The following is a 17,832-nucleotide window of genomic DNA, read 5'->3' on the forward strand; positions in this document are numbered from 1 at the left end:
TTCCAGTTCTTTTGCGGTGAGAACATGTTAATTTAAAACATTTTTGTGAACTCACTTTTGGAATTTCTAAGAACGGCTAAAGAATCCTGCTCGAATCACTGCAGCTCGGTAATTACTGTACGAGTGCATTTTATTCTGTTAGGAATGAGCCTCTGAGTAGCCCGTAACAAAAACCGGATGCCTTGTATATTCTGCGATACTTGTTTTCAGATACTTTGCAGTTACTGTAGGTTTCTTGGATAAACCACCTGCAATCACGAATAAAGCTGAATACATGTTTGAGATTTGAGAAGGTGTTACATGGCTCAGTGCTTTATTGCAATTCCAATTATAAGCTGCTGAGTGAGACTTTACCTTTAACTTCTCCCTTATTCCCTGCCTTAGTGTGTATGTATATGAATATCCCTGTAAATACAGCAGCGGCAGAATAAGAAATGGCTCCTGTGATTTGCAACATCAGTAGCTGAAAATGGGAAATATGTCATCTTAATAGCAGATTAGACTTTGTAAATGAGCTATTCCTGAGGCAGCAGCGCTCGCGCTTCTTTCATATTTTTACAATTATTAATTCACTTGACAACTAGCATTCAAAAGACATCTTTGATTGCTGACAAGGAATCACACAAATCATAAGCTACACTAAACACATGTACGTACAATTTGCTGCATGACCTGTGGCAAAGTAATTACTTCAGATACTTAAGAATATTTCTGGTGATTTGCAGACAGGTCATGTAGCAAGACAAAGTGTGGTTGTATACTCATTATTGCTTTTAGACTGTACCTATATATTACTCATGTTGTATTATTATTTTTTCATATTGTCATATTCCGTGTTTACAAGAACAGTTTTTTTTAAACTGACTGTTCCCAAATCAAAGATCTTTTTTTTCCAAAATGAGGTTCTTGTTAATCTATCCCATTTGTTAAAATTGGTTGTGATCCTTTGTGTGCCGTTAATAAATAAAAATGGCTCTTTTGTTGTTGAGCATAGAAGGCTACCATTTAATTCCTATGCACGTCCCTACAGAATACATTGATTCAGTGTATTGACTATAATATTCTTCATGTATTACAATAAATGTGTGATCAATAATAACTCATTTTCAACTCATATGAGCTCACATTGTCTTAGCCCTTTTGGAAACCGTTGACTACATGTTTATTTTTTCTGTTTTTCCACACTGTACCTGTCTTTGGCTTTTTATCTTTTATTCTACTCAATATAAATACACTCAATGTATTGTTTCCCCCTTTCCCGTTCACATGCAAGAAATTGCAACGCATCTGTAACCTTTTGGATGAAGTATTAAATGCTAGTTAATGGCCTGTCTTGGATTCAGAATGTTATTACAGCTAGCTAATGTTCATGCCATCAGTGATTACTGCTTAATTAATTCACCAGGGCACATCATTAGCAAAAACTCTGAAAACTAGTTGAAGTTCCCTAGGGTAAACTAATAGAATCAATGGCTTATTGTTGTTAGTAATGGCTAAATTATTGACTTGTGGTTTTGCACTTGTGACTGAGAGGTATTCATAAATCAGTAGATATATGTGTATAAATCTTTGGACTAATCAGCCTATTTTTACCCGTGCACTGTTTTCCATTACTGCAGCATTTATGTTTTGAACACTTTTTTTTCCCCTCCAAGAAGTATTCATGATCAAAAAGCGTACCCGCACCTCTGCATTTCCATTCACTGACAAGGACAACATTACTAGTCATGGGTCAATGATGTACTGCTAGGGTCACTTACTACCATAACTGAAATCCTATATTCTGGATCGTCAGAACTTATAATAAAGTAAAAAAGAGAATGACATGAGATATTATAGCAGGTGATGTATAACTATAATTACCTCCTGTGAGCTATAATTGACAAGTCCAACCACAAATTTGCTCTTTAATTACCTCACAAATGGCATTCCCAACAATGACATCATAATAAATTACAATAAGTGATTTGTGATGTAATGATAATGAAGGAGGCTGAAATGTGAATGTGTCAATCAGAGTTCATAGTCGCAAGGAATTGTTCTTTATTTTCTTCCAGCTTTGCACCACCTACTGCTATAAATGCCCTCCATTATTGCCCATTTATCATATAATTGTTTTGTAAGGTGCCCGCAGTAGTAAATGATATGCTGACCCCAGTCTAAATCTTATAAATGCAAAATATAAAATCACTTTCATGTCGTTTTTGTGAAATGATTCTCTTTTCATATTTTCTTTATAATGGGCATAAGGTAACATGATTGATAACTGTTAATAAGTTTTTATTGTATTTCTCAGTATAACTGTTGAATTCAATTCAGTATTTAAGTTTGCATTTGGCAAATATTTCATTCCTCAATGTATTATGCATAATTTTATCTACATTTTTGAAGTATAGTAGCTCTTGTTTATCTTTTGCATTGACTTGTGTGTATAGTTCTTCTGTGTTTTTTCATGTACAGTACGTCATCAGATGTTAAAGTGGCATCACCTCTTGTTTTTTGTGTTTTTTTATACAGATTTTTTTGGTGACAAGGTTTAAAGCATGGGGACTTCAGAGCAAAACGACATTAATTTCAAGTCCGGGGACCCCGTTTCCTGAGATACTTGCCTCTAAAGGGGCTGCCAATAGCAGTCCCGGGTAGGCACTGAAAATGTCTGTTTAAAAGTCCTGCAGGCCAATAGGAAGCCGTGATGTCATCACTTGCAGCTTCCTAGTTTCCTATTGGCCCACATGACTCGGGACCTTTAAACAGATTTGAAATACCTGCATCACCTTCAGCTGTAAGTATCTTGTGGAGTAGGGGGACCCCACAGTTTAAATTAACATGATTTTGCTCTGGAGACCCCCTGCGGCTGGTTCCCACCTAGGAAATAGGAAATAAATCCCGCAGGAAAAGCTCCTTTAATTGGCTGAAGGATTGGCTCAGTAAGTAATGACTCTGAGTTTGAAGCAAAAGGCGTCTGGTTCAATTCCCGACGTTGGCTCCTTGTGACCTTGGGCCTCAGGCACCAAAAACATAGATTGTAAGCTCTACAGGGCTGGCACTGTGTCTGCAAAATGTATCTATGATGCGCTATGTAAAATTAGCAGCGCTATACAAGAACTTATTATTACTGTATTATTAAAGTGAAACAACTTACAGTGGAATAACACCCCGATTTTTGCAATATGTAAGTCTATTGTTCATGCAAATGTAGGCCTCAGAGGCTGCAGAGGGTTTAATTCAATCAATGAGATTACTTTAGAAATTTCTACAAATGTGTGAAAGTATCAGAGGAGGAGTGGAGTGATATATGGGATAATGAATCAGAAATCTTGATATACATTACAACCATGGAGAACAGATAGAAACACTTATTCAGATGGCATTTGACCCCACAAAGAATAAATACAATATATTAAGATTCCTCTCATAGGTGCCGGGGAGGGTGCAGCCAACTTGGCGACATTGCTCATATATCGTGGTTCTGTCCGAAAATAGCAAGGTGTTGGAAAATAATCCAAAAACGAATTGAGAACGTCCTGGAGTTCCAACTCCAATTGGATCCTGTAACCATTATTTTTTAGCCAAACCTATAGAAAATGTAAACCCACCCTCCCTCCCGTAAGCTGATTTCTCATATTTTGACAGCAGCAAGATGCGCTTTTGCTGCGGCATGGAAACAGCCGCCCCTTCATCTAAAAGATTGCTAATTCAAAGGGTGGAGGAGATTATGTTTATAGAGAGATTATCCGCTGTTTTGAACCATTCCACTAAAAGGTTCTATAGAACTTGGTACCATTGGATCTACAGTATAAGTACGCGGGATAGCCCTTGATACCGGTACAGTAGAGGATAAATTATTTTTATGGGAAATTTCTGATATGTGCTTTATATCGCAGTTAATATTTTATATCCGTTGAGAGATGCTTAATTTTAATTTATGTACTAATCTATTATTGTCTGAATATGCACCGGTGGGTGGAATATCCCCTCCCCACCCTCCTACACCCTGCTTTTTATTCTCTGTAACCTCTTTTCAAAACTTTCAATAAAAACTGAGTGATAAAAATAAAGAACTGTCTACAAATGCATCATTCCAAGATTGAAAACTTTCAGTACCAGCCCTATGAGATGGCACTTATGACTGGTGATAACTTTCAGTAAATTACTAAACTTTGCAGATGTAAAGGATTTGGAGAACTAAATTGATGCCAAGTGTTGGGAACATTCTGCCTTTAGTGTCAATGCATGAAAAGTACATTGCTTCAATTTTGGTTATATGGAGCTATTAGAGAATTTAGCGGATATGTTTGTTAACCAAACATTGCAATTGGACAGCACTTCTGAGTTTCCGACCCTCATTTTTTCCATTAATTCTGCATCAAAAAGTATCAGCAAGTCTAGTTCGGGATAAACGTCCATCAAATATATATATATATATATATATATATATATATATATATATACACACACACACCTTCATATTTTATATATTTCTTGCTCAATCCCCATGAAAGTTTGCACAATTGTAGTTCTGTTATGCAGATTAACGCTGTAAAGAAGCACAATGTACATCTAGCACACTTTGGGTATGCTAGATTTTTTTTTTTATTGAGTTCTTGGTCCCTACAGGGAGTTAAGGGATTAAAATCCTTTTACAGGCCCTAGTTCATGTAATTTATTTTAAAAGTTACCAATTTCCAATTCCAATGCAACCAATTTCATGTTGCGAGTCATCTAGACCAATGATTGGCCAGTTCATGCTTTCCAGAATGTGCTGGAAAGGTTAACCCTTTAGAGGATGACTCAGTTAGGTTAAGCCCTTCTCTTTTTCTGTCCAGATACAGGGGAAAGTTTATAAATATAAGGGATTTGGTTCCTTTTCCTCAGATGTTAAGTGGACCTGTGTTGAGGGGATCTCAATGGCTTATATCAGCGGTGTGCAAACTGGGGGGCGCAATCCCCAGGGGGGCGCGAGACAGCCGGCGGGGGGGCGCGGAGTTTACAGAGGCCCCGCGCGCTTCCCGAAGGTACTTAAATTAAGTGCCGGGGGAGCTGCAGGGCCTCTGTAAACCTTACTTACCTAGGCTCCGGCGGCTTCCTTCCTGCGTCGCCATGGTAACACGGCGTCAAAATGACGCCGCGAGGTCATGTGACGTCACGTTGCTATGGCAATGTGCTGTCATGACGCCGGAGCGCAGGTAAGTGGGGGTTAGGGGGGGCGCGGGAGTGAGGGGACTGCCGACAAGGGGGTGCAGGGAAAAAAGTTTGCGCCCCCCTGGCTTATATAGTTCTGTAACTAAAGGTAAGCACACTTGTTTCTTGTTTTCCAGTTAGTGACAGTATCCCAGTATACGGCCCTATACACACTTCAGGAACCAGTAGCCTGCCACCGTAGAATGTGTGTTCTTCACATGGGGGGGGGGGGGCTCATTAAGGAGACCTGGAGGAGTTACTGGGGAATTATTGGTGTTCTGGTTCTGTTTGCAGCAACAGGGATAAGACTTGAAAAAGAGTTACCGTGCCTGCAAGTCTCATGGTTGAGATAACCTGGGTGCATGTGTTGATGCCTGTCACAAAAGCTACCCTGTAACTGAAAACCAGTCCTGGTGCTACCTTAAGATTTTCTGTTCAATAAAGTTAAAGAAAAGTTCCTGGCACCTGGTTCTATTATTGGTCACTATTCCAGCCCTGCACAAAGTCCAGCGCCCTGAGAACCTGAGTAGTAAGGTAACCTAACCGCTGAGTGTCACCTGCAAACACATAGGGACAATTTGGGCTGGCCCCTTTTCTGTTGGCCGGGGATAGAGGTGATACATAGACAGTCAAGTGATGTGATATATATAAATAAAAAAAATCAATGCAAGGGAAAAGATCAATAAAAGTACGGCATACATCATTTCTGAAACTTTAAATATATTTATTATCATATTTATTTCTGTCCCCGTCTCTTGATCTACATGCCCCACTTTCTCTTTGCTGTTCTCGCCCTTCTAACCCCAGAACCTATTTAATTAGTTTGGGCGCTTTTCCAGCACCTCCTTTTTTTGTTGTGTATTCTCTCGCCTTCTCCATTTTCTCACCACCTATTCTCTCCTAGACCCTCTACAATCTGGCTTCCGCACTGCTCAATCCACAGAAACAGCCCTCACTAAAATAACTAATGACCTCCATCCTGCCAAAGACAGAGGTTATTACACTCTGCTCATATTACTCGATCTCTCTGCAGCATTTGATACCATGTCCACGATCTCCACCTTCACATTCTCCATACTCTTGTTATTTGTAACAAAACTCTATCCTGGATCTCCTAGTACCTCTCCATCGTTCTCTCTGTGGGAGTACCCCAGGGCTCTATCCTGGGATCTGTCCTCTTTTCTCTGTACACTCTCTCTCTAGGTACCTAATCACAACTCTTGGGCTCAAATATCACCTCTATGCTGACAACACACAAATTTACTTCTCAACCCCTGATCTTACACCTGCTGTACAGACTAAAGTTTCTGAATGTCTCTCTCCGATATCATCCTGGATGGCCCTCCGCCGACAAACTCAACATGTCAAAAACAGAGATCCTCATATTTCATCCCAAACCTGGCACCCCTACCTCCTTCCACATTACTGTTGTAAGTTCTGTCATACACCCAGTAGCACAAGCACGCTGCCTAGGGGTCACATTCGTGTTCTCTATCACATTCTCCTCTCACATTCAAAACGTATCTAAAAGCTGACGCTTTTTCCTCCGCAATATTACAAAGATACACCTTTTCCTCTGTTGCTCCACTGCTAAATCTCTGACACAGGCCCTCATTCTCTCCCTTCTCGATTACTGTAACCTCCTGCTGTCCGGCCTTCCTGCCTCTCACTTGTCTTCCCTACAATCTTTCCTAAACACTGCTGCCAGAATCACTCTACTCTTTCCTAAATCTGTCTCAGCATCTCAGCTGCTGAAATCACTCTCTTGGCTTCCTATTAAATCCCGCATCTCACACTCAATTCTCCTCCTCACTTTTAAAGCTTTACACTGTTCTGCCCCTCCTTACATCTCAGCCCTAATTTCTCGCTATGCACCCTCCCGACTCTTGCGTTCTGCTCAAGGATGTCTTGTCTCTACCCCCTTTGTATCTAAAGCCCTCTCCCGCCTTAAACCTTTCTCACTGACTGCTCCACACCTCTGGAATGCCCTTCCCTTTAATACCCGACTAGCACCCTCTGTATCCACCTTTAAGACCCATCTTAAAGCACACCTGCTTAACGAAGCATATGAGTAGCTCCGTGGCTAATACTAGACACATGATACATACAGCTTGGCCCCCTGCAGATTCACATACCAGAATGCCCTCCTACTGTCTCTGTACGTTCTTCCTACCTACCTGCTTCGGAGCAAGGACTCCTCTTCCTAAATGTTCATTTTTATGCCTGAAGCACTTATTCCCATTAACTCTTATTTGTATTATTTGTTATTTATATGATTGTCACGTGTATTACTACTGTGAAGTGCCATGTATATTAATGGCGCTATTTAAATAAAGACATACTGTACATACATACATACAAGCATTTCTCTTTCTCTCTCTCTTTTCTTGCTTTTCCCCTTTCTTCTGTCTCTCTAAATAACTGCTAGCCTCATGGGAGAAGGGTTCACTCTGTGTATGAGCTATACAAGACATTGAGAGATATATAGATAGATAGATAGATAGATAGATAGATAGATAGATAGATAGATAGATAGATAGATAGAGCCAGCTGGGGGAATCTATCAGTCATTCTGGATGAATGCTGCATGGAGTCAGAATTCATAGTTTGAGAAGTCAGGTAACCTTGTACATATATGAAAATGTTTAAGCATTGTACATTGTATTTAATTGGAGCAAATTAAGAATTGCACTGTAAATATAATATGCTTTCATTGCAGAACATCAGGAAAAGTGTGGATGATGTAGATTTATTCCCTTCTCTGTGTTCTTTCTTCTTCCCAGTGTAACATGTTTGCTTTGGTCACAGATAAGTAGCAGCCCTTTGGAGAGTAGGACCCTGCCAGTTTCTCCTAGCTTGTTATCTATTTGTACTATCTAATGAAAACAAACTCACTTAAAAATAGGAAAGCTAGGGAGAGAAACCCGACCTATACATCGCCTAAACTAGCAAATAGCAGAATTCATCATAGGTCTCTATGCATACAATCATAAACATGGTGCCTCTTTAGAAGGTGTGAATAGCCAGTCCTAAAGCCATTAGCGTGTAGAACCGTCTTATAACATAAAAACAGAACAAAGGTAGAAGTGATACCTCTGATGGCCAACTATGGTTAAAAAGAGTTCAGGAATTCTTCGGCCCTTCTTCAGGCCAATTTGACAATGTTGTAAAAGTTGTTGTCATAAAAGCTTGCACTCTTTTTAACCATGAGTTAGCCATTAAGCAAATCACTTTCCCCTTTCTTTTGTTCTGTACACTTCTATGGCAGGGATGGGCAACTTCAGTCCTCCAGGGCCACCAACACGTCAAGTTTTCAGGATATCCCTGCTTCAGCACAGGTGGCTCAGTCATAATGACTGAGCCACTGATTTAGCCACCTGTGCTAAAGCAGGGATATCCTGAAAACCTGACCTGTTTGGTGGCCCTTGAAGACTAGAGTTAACCAGTCCTGCTCTATAGCAATGAGAATAGAACGTGAGTCCCTGCAGTCTTGGCTTTGTTGTCACTATTGTTTTAAGGCATCATGCTGACCCGTTGTGTTCGGCTCGCCCTAACCCAACATACTTAGCTTATCTGAAGTTTATGAATCTGCCGTTTTCAACAGATTCAGTAGATGTTAATAATTCCCATTGCCTCTGAATGATTGATGATTACACAACGGAAAAAGTTTTTTTTTTTTAAATGGTGCAGCTGGTCCTACATGTTGTCACAGACAAATGTGCTCCTAACTAAACAGAAAGTGACTGATACCTATTACACCAAAAGGTGTTGGAAGCCACTCTAGTATGCAACTGTTCTGTATTTCAAGCTATCAGGACATCAGTACTTCAATACTAAATGTGCCAATTACAAACTAGCTTTTAGTTTGGGTCATATCGTGCTGGTAAAGGGGACTGAATGCTCATTTTCTTGCTGAAATTGACAATGTATTATCTTTGACAGATGTAATTATATCTTAATCTTTGATTATCATTATAATATCAAACATTCAGATAGAAATGTAGATCGTTACATGGCACAAACCTAGTCCATGCTTTAAGTGTGCGTCACTGGCTTGCTCAAAACTTCTATACACGCTTCAAGTAAAATGTATCTATTTTATTCATTTTGTCATAAAACACTAACATTTTATTGTTTTTTTTATCCATCCATCTTCTCTTTTGATAAACTTGAGTTCAACTATCAATCTACTGTCAAACCCTCACATTATAGTTTCGATTGCAATTTGATTGTTTGCGAAATGCTATGCCAAGCCGCAAAGGGTTAATAACGTCATGCAATTAGTCTCGGATTAAGAAATGTTGCAAGTTTTCAGTAAAATGGGAAAAGGTGGTGTGTGCGTCCTATTCATAGTCTCCGCGAAATCACAGTGCACATTGACTTAATACTGTACTTGGCGAGCTGACTCACCCACAACTTTTTTTCGCTACTCAAAAAAGGGAAACATTTTCATGGTACGTGACCTCATGTGAGTGTTTTGCACATTTCTAATAATAAATCTTAGTCAAGACTTTTTATCTGAATATAGATGACAAAAAATGGACAAAAGGCTGCTGCATTATTGAATTCCTGACCAGCTTCTATGAGCTCAGGTAACGTATCTTTCCTACCATAGAGTGCTGAAATAACACTATTGTTCTTCGTACAACTGCTGCCATCTTGGAGCACTATTTTGGTCTAGAACCTGTTTTCAGTGTGGATGATAGGTCGCCACACTGACTTTAAAGTCTGTTACCAACAGTAGGCAAATGCGTAAATCTGTGAAAGGAGCCTTAGGCCAGGTCCCCGCTGGCTCCTGTAGCGCCCGCTGTGGCGGACGCTGCAGGGACAAGAGCCGCCCCAAAATGGGGCCGGGCCCGCTGCGATGGCGGGCGCTGCGGCGACAGAAACTCCTGCTCTCAAGAAAATTGAGACCAGGAGTCGTGACGGAGTGCTGGGCCACGCCCCAGCAGTTCAGCCAATGAGGGCGAACCTGCCGGGTGACATCACGGCCGAGCCCCCGTCACTCCCCCATCATGCCCCCCATGTCTTCCCCCCTGGCAGCTCACTGCAGACCGGGGAACTCGGCTGCACGAGCCGCCAGCCTCGCAGGCGCACGTTCAGCGCAGGCAGCGGGGCTGCAGCCTAAGGAGCCTCGTGGGGTGTTGTGGTTTATCACTGCTTAGTAAATAGGGCACTTCAACCCTTCAGAATAAAGTAAGGAGTCATGGGACAATTATAGAGCAAATCTGGAGACACTGTCATATATAAAAGCTATGAAACACATTGACCACAAGAAAATCATAATTTTAAGGCATACATATAGTATATAAATGGACAGAATAGCCAATGATTTAACAATGCAGTGCTATAGTTCTCAATCGTCTATTCATATCAGCATCCTCCCTGGGCTCTTCTGTAACAACATCATTTAATGGAACATAAGCTGCATGTGGATCTATTGTTAGCAGGCTATACAGAATAGCAATTCACGATTAAGGGATATGTGTTAGTGTATGAAGCAAAAGCAACAATTATGTAAATATCCCCAATCATGCGCGTGTATTAATACTGACTAAATTCATTAGAATGATGATGAGAAAGATGATTTGGCTTTGAACTGAATTATTTTGCCATTGGTGTCATTCGTACAGCTAGAATCTTACATATCTGTGGGGGGAGAGGGGTGGGGAGGGGTTAAAGGAGGTTGAAGAGGAGAGAGAGGGAAGAAGGGGGGTAGGGGGTAAGAGGAGGGGCGAGAGGGGGGAGCCTGGGGGGGACATATTTTACTAGAGTCCCAAGTCCTTGAAACCCATCTTCAACCCCCATGTGGAGAGGCAGCTCTTCACCAAAAGGAGCACACCTAGTATACAGTGCCTGGGACACATAAATGTACTGTACTAATAGGAGTAACATACGTTGCATATCCTATGCGTATATATCCCCTGTATCTCACGTGAGCTCCTTTTCGTGCACAGGCCTCTCTTCACGTTTTGTTTGATAGTGTGTGTTAGAGGGGATATATGCAGCACTTGGGAATCTAGTGAAATAGGTATCTCGCACGTTCACGTTTTACCTGTATTTCAGGGAATTGAATATTAGAACAAACAGTGGTGGCGGCAGTATTGCACACGTAGGAAGGTATTTGAATGTCATGAAACCAGGCCGCAATGAAACGTCTCCTCCTCCTCGCCAAAACTATGTTTCAGGTATTCAAATCCGACTTGGGATTTAAGATGGCGGATTCCAAAGAATCTGCTCGGATTTTTACAATCCTTTGGGTGGATTTTCAGTAATAGGGAACAAACATGAATCAGCTGTTTTCAGACTGATCCTGTTTCAAAGGAATCAACTAAACTGCATTGGATTTAGGTGGAAAATTCACCCATCTCTAATCACCTGCATGTGTCTGTATTGGAGAAACAATGTATACACAGAATACCGACATTTTTCTAAACCTGCTTCCTTCGCGCCATTGCTACATGTCATGCGGTGGTTGAGCTCCAGACAAGGGTCCTGGATGGTGACATGCAAACGCGCACATGCAGAGCATAATACGTGGTCTTCCTATCTCCTTTTGTCCGATGCACAGCTGAAACACATAATTCAAAGAATCAATGAACTTACTCTAAATAGCAATTGTGTTTTTTTTGGACTCATATGTACCTGAACCCTGATTCTGGATTGTTAAGTTGGATGTGGTTGCACACTACACAATTAAGTTGTGGTGAGTGGGCAACATCTCCCCTCGTCACAATGCTGAATAAATAGCGAAACTAAAACCACCATGAATCCATGACAACTATTTTTGAGTAGGTCCACTGAATCTGTATCCTCCTTGTCCCATGCTTAGCCGGGCATGCTCATTTGCATGTCTAGGAATCCTTGTCTGCAGCTTAACCACTGTTTGACTTTACAAAGTGATAAATCAAGCGAGTTTGGATTCCCAAATACACTCATGGGTATTCCATCCCTGCTGCACTTTTGTATGGTGGAGGTTTGACTTGCAACCACTCTCCGAGTTACAATGCAGCATCAGTAACAAAGCTCAAACGGATAAATCCAAGATAATTATACATTTGTCTTAGAATGGTTCCACTGATCTGGTATATTCCTTGTGTCATTTGTCATGTGTTTGAGATGCAAGTTGTGCAATGCAGAAACGAATTGTCCTTGAGAAACCTTGTAACACAATTAATAAGGGATGTAAAGGTGAACATGTGGCACACTGCAGTAGTAGTATAAGTTCACAATATAGGGTTCCCATAACATATAGAAAAGTAAGCAAAGGCACTTCACCAAACGTTGCTGAGATTAAACCCACTGATTTAGCTACCTGTGTTGAAGCAGGGGTATCCTGAAAACCTGAACTGTTGGGGGGTCTTGAGGACTGGAGTTGAGAACCCCTGTGTATAAGGGGCCGACACATATAAATAGCAAATAAGGGCCGCTGCCGGGGGGAGGGGGGGGTGCGGCACGCGCCGGCGGCCGGGGGGATTGTGCGGACTTTGGGGGGCAGGGGATCCGGGCAGGCCACTCTTCTTTAATTTTTATGCGTCCATGCTTAATGATACAAATGTAAGTGTAATACCATCTGTTCTAATACACATTCTTATTGAAAAATAAATAAATAAATAGCAAATAAATAGTGGAAGTGAAATCCAAAGGAACGCCAAGTCAGAGATCCAATTGGTGGGTAAAACACGTTGCCAAGCAACCATGTAAACACAACAGTATCGTAGGAGTGTGGAGGGAAGAGACAGACTAGAGAAATAAAGTAGCAGAGACACAACAGAGGAGAAGAAAGGGGATCAGCAGCATAGAGAGGCCAGAGTGTGAGGCGAAACAGACTGGCAAAAGTGATTATACTGTATGTAAAACAGCTGTACATGCAACTCAACATATAGAACTGCAGCTGCACCGTTCCTAGAGGGAGGTTTAGTGTAGTAGCAAAATTAAACCATATAAGAAATAAACTGTAATGTAAAATAGGGTTAAATAATCTAAAAGGAATACACAAGGACATTGTATCCTCAAGAGGGGAGAATTGTAATACCCCAAAGAAAGAGCCACATGCTGTATCCAAGCCAGTTGTCAGGTGATTATTCTGGTCTGGCCTGAGTTGCCCTGGCAACTGTAAAATGTTGTCCATTGAATGACAAAAATGCAGAGGGGTCAGTTGGGGGAGACAGATAGAGGACAGAAGAGAGAGGAGACAGTTAGAGGACAGAAGAGAGAGAGAGATAGGACACAAAAATACAGAGCAGGAGAGGAAGCAGAACTAAAGGAGTCAAATAAAAGAAGATTGTTTCAAACTGAAACAGAGCATACAAGTGTGTGTGAGAGAAAGTGAAAGGGAGAAATATAAATAGTGTGTGTGTGTGTGTGTGTGTGTGTGTGTGTGTGTGTGTGTGTGTGTGTGTGTGTGTGTGTGTGTGTGTGTGTGTGTGTGTGTGTGTGTGTGTGTGTGTGTGTGTGTGTGAAAAGGATAACATAAACTAAGTATAATAAATAGACAAAAAGATAGGTTAGTGAAACAGGAACGTATCCCTGTTTAAATTAAGCTGTCTCAGAGCTCTGAATCCAGCAGGGAGCTGGTTAATTGGAGCCACTCAATTAGCCAGTCTCCACCTGGGTAATCCAAGTAGGATAAAAAAAAACTTGCTGGGGACAGAGAGAGAGGGTCTTGAATATACAGGAGGACCGTGTATTGACAGCAAGACACAAGAGGTCCAGACCTCTTTTCCTGGAAGCACAGGACCCAGTAACCCAGAGACTGGACCCTCAAGCACACCCGGACACCACTGACCTGAAGGGCCACCTGCTGTAAGGTACCGCTGAGACGTTGGGGTGGTAGGCTGGAAAGGGGCTTATCCTGCCAGTCTGGTAAGAGAGGGACTGGGGGAAGTAAATTAGTCCTTACACAGGGAAAGGTTTTTGTTGTTTTTGTATATTTTTGTTTGCTGTGCTGTTTAAAGGGAAAGGCTCAATAAAGCCATATGTTAATTTCGCCCTAAACGGTCTCCATTTGCATATCTCTGCCACATATCTTACAGTTAGGTTTATAGATAGAATAAATAAGTATCTGGAGAGTTGGGTAAAAAAATAGACCATTAGGCATGTATACAGGTACACATAAACAGGTAGATAATAAACACACAAACATATAACCATTTATATTGATAGGCAGACCTACAGATATATAGATAGATAAGCAGTTAGGCTGTAAAAAATGTACATCCTGTAAAGAGATAGGGTAGGTAGATTAGGAAATAGAGTAAATATTAGGTACGCAAGCATATGAGTGGCGAGAATAGTGATATTAGAAACTGCGAGAGAAGTTGATAGACAGGATACCGGCGATATATGGTTGATAGATACAGAGAGGAATCGGAATAAAGAAATACAGTACGTGTTAAATTAGACATAGAGATAGTAAGTTAATAAGAAATATCAGGGTGTAAGGGAACAGTTTATAGAGCAGATAATGTGTGTGGAAATGTGAGGTGAGGTGTGTACAGAAATAAATGTAAGTGCAAATCAAATCTGAATACATAAAATTATTTCTTAACAGACAAGATGCATCCAATACTAGACAGATAGGACACACATGTAGCACTATAGGACAGTCACATGGGTAACTCACTAACCAGAGTTATACACAGTAAGAAGATTAACTGACGCGACAGACATTAGGAGCTGACCGTGTCAGGGCTGGTCCAAGAGCTACAACAGTCATTCAATGCCAAAGGGTCCCAAGGGTGGTCAGCACTCATACATAAGATTCTGGTACCTGACAGCATACCAGGACATACATGTGCATCTTATACAGGGAGTCACCACCTTGATATCCAATGATAAATGTAGAAATAAGAATGGTGCCCACAGCACCAAAGGTTCAGCTTTCATTCATTTCATTGCAGACTTAGACATGGAAGCAGTAGAAAGAATGACGTTTCGGACAGACCTGGCCCTTTATCAAGTCATCCAGTGCCAGAGATCCAAAGGGGGAATTCACAGGAGCTGGGAGGATGCTTCATTCCAGGCAGACACTGCATATGCCCACACGTCACAGTACTACATCCATACAGAATGTTAACAGGCAGAGGCTGGTGAAGCTACATTACATATCCCCATAACGCAGCCAGGGAGTCAGACATTTTACCAGTTAGCACTAAAATATAGGAAGTCCGGGCCAGGTGAGTATATGCCCACGGAATAATTGCAGAATGTATAGACTTAAGTCTTTTTCCACAAAGCGTACGCAGGCTATACACTAGAAGGGAAAATATTAAAGGTAGTGAAGGTGTTATCTATAACACCTCACATACTGCTGCCCATCATCATAAAAGGCATTGGCAAAAGTCAAACATTGAGACACCAATAGCAGCATAGACAGTGAATGAGAAGTGAGTTATACATTGTGGAATCAACAGGTACTGTAGACATGTACAACAAAGTATCCGGCTGCTCCTCCTTCTCTTACCGTGCCCCTCACAACTGGAACAACCTACCGGAGACTCTCACAGCCGCGACCAGTCTAAGTTCTTTCAAAACTAAAGCTGTCATTTTAATCTGGTCTGTAACTGTAACATGCACCTATAATATATATTATCTTTAACTGTGCATGCAATGTCTTGTATATAATGTATAACCAGGGACGCCAACAGAAATCGTGGGGCTCGGGACAAACATTTTGAGCAGTTTCAAATTTCCCCTTTTTTGAATCAATGAAAAGTTAACTTAGATCCAAACGTTTAAAAATTTGCTGGGATTGCAAGTGTGGTTTATTTTGATTGCTTTTGAGTTAAGAATAAAATCAAACTCTAAAAATTATTTTTTGTATTAAGTAACAGGTGATACAGGAAGTTTAAGCGCAAACCCAAATCCAATATTAAAAGTGAAAATTTGAAAAATATATATATACAAATAAATATCACCAAGAGGAGATGCTGCTGGCGTGAGGAATTTCATAATCCCTCAAGAGAACATCACAGAAAGCACACAAAGCGCAAGAGCTCCTCTCAAATGTGGTAAGTTGTCAATCAGGTAGGAATCTGGTAAGATGCTGATGGTAATTTTAATTTCCAGTATGCAAAAGAGAAAAGAGAAATATACAGTAGTGCAACACAATGTATTACAAAAACAATTCTAGAGCACAGAGCTCATTACACTCACATGCTCACGAATAAAAACTGGCAGATTGACCACTCTGGGTCCTGTAGTGTTGGATGCCGTTGAGCTGTATCGTAGGCAAAACCGAGTGTTCTCCAAAGTGCTCACTTCCACGATTAGAATGGTGTGTGATGTCACAAGCCCTCTCCGCCAATTAGCGTCTGCAGCTTAACTATAGCCGAATCTCCTTGGACTCGGCGGCGGGGATACGGGCAGGCAAGAGGAGGACACCTAAGCCTCACTGGATATCCACAGGCAATTCACAACAACAGCTCCACAGGATTCAAGAGTGGTAATGGTCCACGGGGTATGACAAAACCCTACGTGTTTCATCTGGGTACAACCGGACTTCTTCAGGGGTGTCACAGGCCTGATATTTTGGTACTTTAAAAAAAAAAAAAAAAATTGAATATTTGTTACAATTTGGACTATTTTTCTAAAAGTTTTGGTGCCAAAGTTTGATTAAAATTTCTGCAGGTTTTTCATACTTTTTGGAAAGTTCAATTTAAACAGTGGGGAATGTTCACACATTTCTGCCAGGCAGGCAGTGCCTCCACAGTCCACAAATTGGGTCGGTCCATCTTGCTTTTTATTTTACACGGTACAGAACAAAACAGCAGCACAGATCTGGTGAGATATGTGAAAAGAGAAAAAAATAATCCAAAATAGCGCAACACAGCATATAATAAAAATCATATAAGATCAGTAAACCAGTGACAACTGCACTCACATACTCCAAAGTCTTTTCAGCATTGGAAACCAGCAGTGGGATGTACAGTGATGGTCTGGGTATGGGCAAGGATCAGAGAGTAACTCCAGGCTGTTTCATATATGAAAAAAGATAAATGCCAACACAGTGTAATTCTATAAAAACACTTTATATAAGCAGGAAAAAATAAAATCAATGTACTCACAAACTGTACATTGATAAAGAGCATAGTGAGTTCACAGGCTCCCGCAGCAAGAACACAAACAGTCCACGTGGAGTGAGTCCTTTCTCAGGTCGTCCTTGGGGTGTACTGTAGGTACAAGCTGGGCAAGGTCCTCTTAGACTCAGTTGAATAACGCTAATTGCCCCTTTACTGATCTTATACCATTTTTTTTATATACTGTGTTGCAGTAGTTTGTGTTATTTTCACATTTCCCACGAGAGCAGCGCTCCTGTTGTGTTTTATACTTTGTGTTTTGACACTGGAAAGGTTTTTTTTTTTTGAGCAGCACCTCGCATTTTAAAAATGAGTTGTATTTTATTTTACCTTTTATATAATCTCTCACTAATTTAAGTCACTATTATCACTTGCACCAGAAATAACTTTTGTGCGGAAACCCTTTTTTATTTTACATGGCATATAGCAGCGACCCAGTGTATAAGGTTGAATCCTCTCATGGGTTGCACCTTCTTTTGAAAGCTAACCCGGATACATTTTGCAATTACATTTATTTTATTTATATATTTATTTCTCTTACCTTCAGCACTGGCATTTCCCCCCCGCCAAG

The sequence above is a fragment of the Ascaphus truei genome, chromosome 10 (assembly GCF_040206685.1).
Source record: "Ascaphus truei isolate aAscTru1 chromosome 10, aAscTru1.hap1, whole genome shotgun sequence".
Taxonomy (NCBI): Eukaryota; Metazoa; Chordata; class Amphibia; order Anura; family Ascaphidae; genus Ascaphus; species Ascaphus truei.